The sequence below is a fragment of the Oncorhynchus masou genome, chromosome 13 (genome assembly GCF_036934945.1).
Source record: "Oncorhynchus masou masou isolate Uvic2021 chromosome 13, UVic_Omas_1.1, whole genome shotgun sequence".
Classification (NCBI taxonomy): Eukaryota; Metazoa; Chordata; class Actinopteri; order Salmoniformes; family Salmonidae; genus Oncorhynchus; species Oncorhynchus masou.
The window spans coordinates 63701023-63709922 of record NC_088224.1 but is presented as its reverse complement, the minus strand read 5'-3'; the positions used below and the strand labels follow the sequence as shown (position 1 = coordinate 63709922).

Below are 8900 nucleotides of genomic sequence, written 5' to 3'. Positions count from 1 at the left end.
AATAAACATGAAGAAAATACAAAACAGGAAACTCACGATGGGGCGCAAGTGTGTGCAATAATGGTTGCCAGGTGTATGCAATGTGGGTTGCCATCTTCAGGTGGGTTGCCAGGACCGGTGGTTGACACTCAGTTAATCTGAATATTCTATTATCATTGATTTAATTTACTTATAGTTGTCTAATGTTGGTGGGGTATATTATTTGGTTTTAATTGTACTCCAGAATCACTACAAGTATAATAGTTTTTCTTGAGTGTATTTTTAACAGAGCTGAAATTTACTTTGAAGTGTAAAGTGTAGGAATACATGTGAAATCAGTCATTGACAGACATGGTGGCATAGCAGGAATATCAGAATGCTATGCAGGAATATCAGAATGCTATGCAGGAATATCAGAATGCTTATTCAGGAATATCAGAATGCTATGCAGGAATATCAGAATGCTATGCAGGAATATCAGAATGCTATGCAGGAATATCGGAATGCTATGCAGAAAGAGGTTGTGAGTTCAAATCCCAGGTGAGGACATATTTGAATAGTAATTCCTGTATGAATAAACATGCACAATGTAATCATTTATGTCAAATATGTTAGTTGAAAACATATGCTATGTTTTATATGGTAAAAGCACTGTGTAGGGGGGTGTCACTAACATTGCAAAGACAAAGAGCTGTGAATGGATCAGTGGTTCACAAATCAGGGGCTTGACAACAGTAGCAAGGGTGACGTGTAAGGGAATGCATGCTCTGGATATATTTTCTTTGGGGGGGGATGTTTCTTTTCTACCGTCAAGTGAAGACCCCGGGAAAAACTGGGAACTAGACAAAAGATCCAGGGGACAATGACACAATGTCCCAAGAATGTCCTACAAACGCTGTGGCGAACCGAGACTATTCAACCTAGTCCTTCAGAGGGAACAAAGATTTTAATAGCCTACATTGAATCAGACCAAAAAATCGAGAAAAATAACAGACAACATAGCTTCACTTAATGAGCTGAAATTCGAAGGGGATGGCCAGCATAGATGGATGGGATGGGATGAGGGAAACTGAGGGTTGGAATCTGGAACTGAAGATGAGTGAGAGTGAAGTTGCTCCGTAAAATGACGGTATAAAATGACGGTAAAATGACGGTATAAAAACAAAAATTCAACAATGACACGAAAAAGGTTGTAACATCCAATGCCTGAGCTGGTTGCTCCTGTGAGTCGCACTGGATGGGCGCATCTGCTAGATGACTAAAATGTAATGTAAGTGTTGAGAAGCTTCACCGCAGGTGGATTGTTTAAAATTGTAAAAAGAAATGTTGTTTAAAATGTAAATATATATATATATATATATATAAAGATTATAACATCATCCACCTTGAAGTTGATAGCATCTGCTGCTGATGCAGTTGTTGTCGACATTGTCACACTATTAAAACACACGCTAGCTACTAGTTACTTGATTTAATTACTGCTTGCTATTGACACTGATTCTTTACTCTTGCGCACTTAGTAGTGACGTACATAGATAAGTCACTTATTTTTTGTACAGTACCACTCATTGCAAGTCAAAATGTGGTTAGTTCATTCCATTCTCACTCCACAATTCTGCTCTAATACAGTTGAATGGCAGGGAAAGGGGATACCTAGTCAGTTCTGAATGCATTCAACCAAATTGTGTCTTCTGCATTTAACCCAACCCCTCTGAATCTACATCATCAGTGCCCAGGGAGCAGTTGTTGTCGGGGGTTAACTGCCTTGAACGTGAGATTTTTGCACCTTACCAGCCCAAGGATTCAAATCATTGACCTATCGGTTACTGACACAACACTCTTAACCGCTAGGCTACCTGCCACCCAGCTTCTGAAGGCCTAGGCAATGGCTGGCTGAACTAGCTGGATTTTCTACCCAGAGACCACCAAAGAAAAAATCCTGATATTTTCGCTTCAGTATTAACCATACTCTTTTACAAGATGAATAAAAAAACTGAAGAGATGCAATCAGAATATAATTAAATTATTGAAAAGAGGAATTAGAACTTAAAACTAAATCTAAAAAGTCATTGGGGAAGCCCCCAGGATAAACCGGGAACAAAACAAAACCTCTAGGGGACGATGACACAACGTCCTGACCACCAATTTTGTGACGTTCTGGGGACGTCCTAACAACAAATTCCTGCCAAGGCCTAGTTCCTTTTTACAAGCCTGCCTGGTTTTAATGATCCTAATGCCAAACATAATAGGATTTCAAAGTATAGGAGGACAATGTGCAGTATCATGTCTGCCTTGTAGAATCACAAATAAACAGCCAAAGGAGAAGTTCAGCAAAAGGCTATATGTGGTGTACATGTGTTAAACACTTTCTGTTTTGTCTCTTTTGAAGACTTTAAACATATTTCTAGAATTCTTACATATGTTAGGACAGATAGTACAAGCTAAAGAAAGCACAGTTACAACAAGACCCCATATCATATTTTTGTGCAATATTTGAACAGGCAAGCTTGACTACCGACCAGTTGTCACAATACACTCTGTCTATAACATTACCGCAAAGTCAGGGATATAGGGATGACATCCATGAAAAAGAATACAACCAGGACAGCAGAATTAAGCCAATAATTATTTTAGCTTTTGTAATATTGTTAAACACTAGAGCGGTGGTTCCCAAACCTTTTCACTCAGGCCCCCTCATCACAGGGGAACATGTCTAATGTGTTTTTATGTGATATCTGAACCATCAAATGGGCAAAGCGACAATACAGGACTAAGATCGAATCGTACGACACCGGCTCCGACACTCGTCGGATGTGGCAGTGCTTGCAAACTATTACAGACTACAAAGGGAAGCACAGCCGAGAGCTGCCCAGTGACATAAGCCTACCAGATGAGCTAAATTACTTCTATGCTCGCTTCAAGGCAAGTAACACTGAAGCATGCATGAGAGCATCAGCTGTTCTGGACGACTGTGTGATCACGCTCTCCATAGCCGATAAGAATAAGACCTTTAAACATGTCAACATTCACAAGGACGCAGGGCCAGACAGATAACCAGGACATGTACTCTGAGCATGCGCTGACCAACTGGAAAGTGTCTTCATTGACATTTTCAACCTCTCCCCGTCTGAGTTTTTAATACCAACATGTTTCCCTCAGACCACCATAGTCCCTGTGCTCAAGAACACTAAGGTAAGGATTCCATATCTGTTATGTCATAGAATTGTTGTCTTCACTATTATTTCATGTCAGCAAACTTAACATGTGTAAATATTTGTATGAACATAACAAGACTCAACAACTGAGACATAAACTGAACAATTTCCACAGACATGTGACTAACAGAAATTGAATAATGTGTCCCTGAACAAAGGGGTATCAAAAACAAAATGAACAGTTAGTATCTAGTGTGGCCACCAGCTACATTAAGTACTGCAGTGCATCTCCTCCTCATAGACTGCACCAGATTTGCCAGTTCTTGCTGTGAGATGTTACCCCATTCTTCCACCAAGGCACCTGCAAGTTCCTGGACATATCTGGGGGAATGGCCCTAGCCCTCAACCTCCGATCCAACAGGTCCCAGATGTGCTCAATGGGATTGAGATCCGGGCTCTTCGCTGACCATGGCAGAACACTAACATTCCTGTATTGCAGGAAATCACTCACAGAATGAGCAGTATGGCTGGTGGCATTGTCATGCTGGAGGGTCATGTCACAATGAGCCTGCAGGAAGGGTACCACATGAGGGAGGAGGATGTCTTCCCTGTAACACACAGTGTTGAGATTGCCTGCAATGACAACAAGCTCAGTCTGAGGATGCTGTGGCACACCGCCCCAGACCATGACGGACCCGCCACCTCCAAATCTATCCCACTCCAGAGTATAGGCCTGGGTGTAACATTCATTCCTTTGATGATAAACGTGAATCCGACCATCACCCCTGAAGAGACAAAACCGCGACTCGTCAGTGAAGAGCACATTTTGCCAGTCCCGACTGGTCCAGCGACGGTGGGTTACTGCCCATAGGTGACCTTGTTGCCGGTGATGTCTGGTGAGGACCTGCCTTACAACATGACTACAAGCCCTCAGTCCAGCCTCTCTCAGCCTGTTGCGGACAGACTGAGTACTCATGGGAGGGATGTGCATTCCTGGGGTAACTCGGGCAGTTGTTGTTGCCATCCTGCACCTGTCCCGCAGGTGTGATGTTTGGATGTACCGATCCGTTGCAGGTGTTGTTACACGTGGTCTACCATGGCGATGACGAACAGCTGTCGTCCGTCTCCCTGTAGCGCTTTCTTAGTCATCTCACAATATGAACATTGCAATTTATTGCCCTGGCCACATCTGCTGTCGTCATGCCTCCTTGCAGCATGCCTAAGGCACGTTCACGCAGATGAGCAGGGACCCCGGGCATCTTTCTTTTGGTGTTTTTCAGAGTCAGTAGAAAGACCTTTATAGTGTCTTAAGTTTTTTCATAATTGTGACCTTCAATGCCTACCGCCTGTAAGCTGTTACTGTCTTAACGAACGTTTTACAGGTGCATGTTCATTAGTTGTTTATGGTTCATTGAACAAGCATGGGAAACAGTGTTGAAACCCTTTACAATGAAGATCTGTGAAGTTATTTGGATTTTTACAAATTATCTTTGAAAGACAGGGTCCTGAAAAAGGGACGTTTCTTTTTTTGCTGAGTTTATATACTATATACTGCTATATACAGCTATTTTCACTTAGTTGGCCAGCCAAACACCTGAATCTGTCATTAACAACAAATGAGAGGGTCAAAGTTTTTTCTGACGAAGGTCATTGATGGCAAATGTCATGATTTTAATTAAATTAAATTTGATTAATTTATTGATTTAGATTTTAGATTTATTGATTTAGATTGATTGATTTATATTTTTAGATAAAGTACCAAGATTTTAATTGTTTTCCTTCCTAATGTCTTAATTACACATGAACATTGTTAATATATCTTTACGTAAAATGAAGTATATTGCACATTTTAGATCAACAAGAAAAATATGTTGATACACACAAGTGCATCACTACAATACATTTAGCGTAGGGCAGGAACTTTACTGTTGAACATCTATACAACTTTATTCCGAATCTGAGTGAGTTTCATTCCGTATATGATAAGGTTCACAAGAGGAGGCACAACTAGGAACTCCACTGCCATGATATTCCTCAGGGCCAGCAGGCTGGTGTTGCTGCCGTAGCGAGCGTACATCCCATCCAAGGTCATGGATATGGTGAAGTTAGTCAGCATGATTAGATGAGGTCTGCATGAACTTCCTCCTCTCCGCCCAGGAACACATAGGAAATCAGGACGAGTAATGTTTGAGAGACGTGAGAAAACGTGACAATGAAGAAGCAGAGGTTGGTCAGAGTGGTGTCCACACATGAGAGCTTCACGACCGCCCAGTTTGAGCAGTAGAGTTTATTGCCGTAGACGCCACAGAGGGGTAACCCATCCCAATGCTATTTTCTAGCCATGAAAAAAGCCACGTAAGACAAAGCAGTGTCCATACTTTTCGAGTGGTCATGATAGAGTGGTATTGTAACGGCTTGCAGATGGCAACATACCTGTCATATGTCATCACTGTCAAGCTGGTGAATTCACAGAAAGCATAGGAGTAGATGACACATCTGGGTCAGGCACCCAATGTACATGAGAGTCAAATAAAAGGTCATGAAGTATCTTCGGGTAGAAAGCTGAAATGCCATAGATACCATTAATACACAGATTACAGAGAAATAAATACAACATTTTCTACAGAAAAATGTTAACAATCAGTATCAGATTGACAAAAATGGTGAAGAGGCATAGGATGAGAGTCAATCTGAAGTAAATATGCCACGTCCAGTCCATGCAGCACAAACACTATCTCCTGGGTGGAGTTCAATACCATTTTTTTGGGCACTTTGCTACATTTTGAACATAACTTTTTGAGAGCATGGCCATATTTCTAATTGGAAATTTGGACCACATGGGTTAATTTTTCTTTGTCTTTAAAGGCTTTCCACAAAATGCTCAGATCTCAGCCAATTTTAGCTCATGTCTGTGCAATTGTTTTTTTTACCACTGCTCAGCTACATGAAGTGAATCAGAGGAGGGCTAGACTTTGGTAGTAGCTAGTTTTTGCACCAGTTAATGATTAAATAAATTGTTATGAAAAACATTTCAATTGCAAAATGCTGTAAAATATTGTCAGAAAAAAATGGTCTTTGTACAAAATACTATCTACCCCCAGGGGACTGTTCACAGGCCTCATGGCAGATTTTTGTTTTACCTTTATTTAACTAGGCAAGTCAGTTAAAAACAAATTCTTATTTTCAATGACAGCCTGGGAACAGTAGGTTAACTGCCTGTTCAGGGGCAGAACAACAGATTTTTACCTTGTCAGCTCAGGGGTTAGAACTTGCAACCTTCCGGTTAATAGTCCAACGCTCTAACCACTAGGCTACCTTGCCACCCCATGACTTCTTGACTGGCACAACACATCCAGCCAGGGGCATCATGCTCCCCAAATGTTGAGGGGGCACTGATGAGCAAAATGTATATCTTTGAATATACCCACAAGTGTCACAGAACTCAGGGACCCTCTACACACATAGACAACAGCCACCCTTGAACCATCATTAACCATCGCTCCACAAATGCCCCAGCCTTTACAGAGCAAGGGGAACAACTACTTCAACGTCTCAGAGTGAGTGATGTCACCAATTGAAACACCATTAGCGCGCACTCTGCTGACTTCACACCGGTTACATCCAACTTGAAACAAATCTAAACAGCGGATTAAGTGCCTGTTCAGGGGCAGAACGACAGATTTGTACCTTGTCAGTTGGCTACCCTGCCACCCCAGTGTTGTTTACATTTTGTTGTTTACATAAAACAATGTGAGCAGGTCTCATTGCCAACAACAGCGAAGCAGGCATTGTGCCATTGAACAATAAGCTTGGAATAGAATGTTCGGAAGGTGAGTTGGTGCCACAGTGCTCATTAGATCTAATAGGAGCTGGCAGGGTGAAAAATAAACCTGAGGCCTGTTTTTTCGCGATTACTTCAAAACGACAGCAAGCAGCTGGGAAATATGGTCGGTCATATTATGAAACTGGGCTCCACGGCGGATGCAATGAACTCATTTTTTAATCAGAAAAGAACGTTGTTAAAAATTTCATGTGTCCAGCCTACTATCTACACAGATTTCAGAGCACACTCGTCTGAGTGTACCAGAGCGCAAAATAATTACTTTATGAGCACTCAACACCCTTTGAATATGGCCGGTGTCAGTAAATGGTCGGAGTGATCTCATTTGTGTCTGGAAGTAGCTAGCCAACGTTAGCTTGGGTGCTTGACTTCCGTTGTAAGGCCAGAACACTCAGATCAACCCAACTCCTCTGCCCGAATGTCCAGTATGCGCTCTGAGAGCGCAACTGTCTGATTTTACAAACTGCCAATATTTCTCTGAATGGAAACACCATGATATTAATCAAATTAATTGAGCCAAATTTCTTCAAATCAATCCCATATACTATGTTATTAAAAAAATGGTTTTAATGCCAACACGGAACACTATCAAATGAGTCTCAAAGATGCCCCCTGGTGGCAAACTATCAATAACTTGCAGAAACAGAAGAAATGGCTGAGAATTAAATGATGTGCCACAGAATGCTGCAGCAGCAGGCAGGGTGTGCCGCAGTATGACGCAACTTTTAAAGAAGGAACCACTGTACATACTAATATGACCCCACTATGGAAAGGGGAGACTCTCATGAACTCGATGGCGTTCTCTGTTTTGCTCAGTGTCACGGGACTCATCTGAAGGTAACCCATACAAAAGAATGGAAGTATGGAGGTAGTTTTGTGCCAACAAAAATAAGGGGTTATACATGTGTCCAAAAAAACACAAATATTTCCTTAGCTATTTTATATCTCCTAGATATATACCTGACACTTCAAAACCTTATTCGTTGTGATTTATTTTTGGATTGTCTTTTTGGACATTTATGAATGTGTTTTTAATTGCGTTTTGATGGGCTGTAGTAATAAAGGCCAAATTCCAAATTTTATCAAATAATTTGTCAATATTTATTTTTCAAATACCTAAAGATCCTACAGCTGTAGTACACAGGCCTGACTAATATTAGGCTTATGGACGACTGAAACACAATACCCTTATGCCTGCAACTTGACAGATGGCCACTTGTTTTAGTTTTGCTGGAAATTGCAATCATTACAAAGACAACTCATTTGTGATTTCAGTGTTTTGAAATGCACTCTATTTATATGGGAATTTCTTCAAGGGAAGGTAAAACATTATATGTAATATTGTGTGTTTGAGATATAACATAGTGCATACCACATAGAAACGCAGAGACATTGGGATGTTAAGTAACGACTTGGAGGCCTGTTCATTATCCTCATGCCTTAGGGTATGTAGAAGCTGGTCAATTGAGCAGGAAAACATGTTTACTGTATTTGTTTGGCCGTCAGTCTTCAGAAAACAGGTCATTAGTCCACTGTATCTCTTAATTCCCTTGAAAACCTTACAGCAACACCTACCTGTGAGATCAGAGAGAATGAAACAACAACAAAGGTAGGCCTTGGTTACCGTCTCTTGTCTCTTGTTAGGCCAATTGAAGGGTTAGTCCCAGGGAGGTTTACAGTGGCATTAGTCTTAATGGCCTCCCTTCAGACTGGTCTGATGTGAATGATGCAACAATATTGAACTGGGCCTAACAAGAAGTTGGCTGCAGCGGAAAGATACTACAAACACATATTGTTGATCATACTATGTTGACCTGTGGCCTGTGAGTGAAAATTATGATAAGGTCAAGAATATGTAAAGTGGTGTTAGCTTCTCAAGCTTGATCTATCTGCTAGGAGAATAAAAATAGAGACAATTTCAACCA

At 41.1% G+C, this 8900-nt stretch overlaps 1 pseudogene; it reads right to left on the bottom strand.

The window, feature by feature from the left end:
- Positions 1-5070: 5070 nt before the first annotated feature.
- On the bottom strand, positions 5071-5893 carry LOC135551520 (olfactory receptor-like protein DTMT; annotated as a pseudogene).
- Between the last annotated feature and the right edge of the window lie 3007 nt (positions 5894-8900).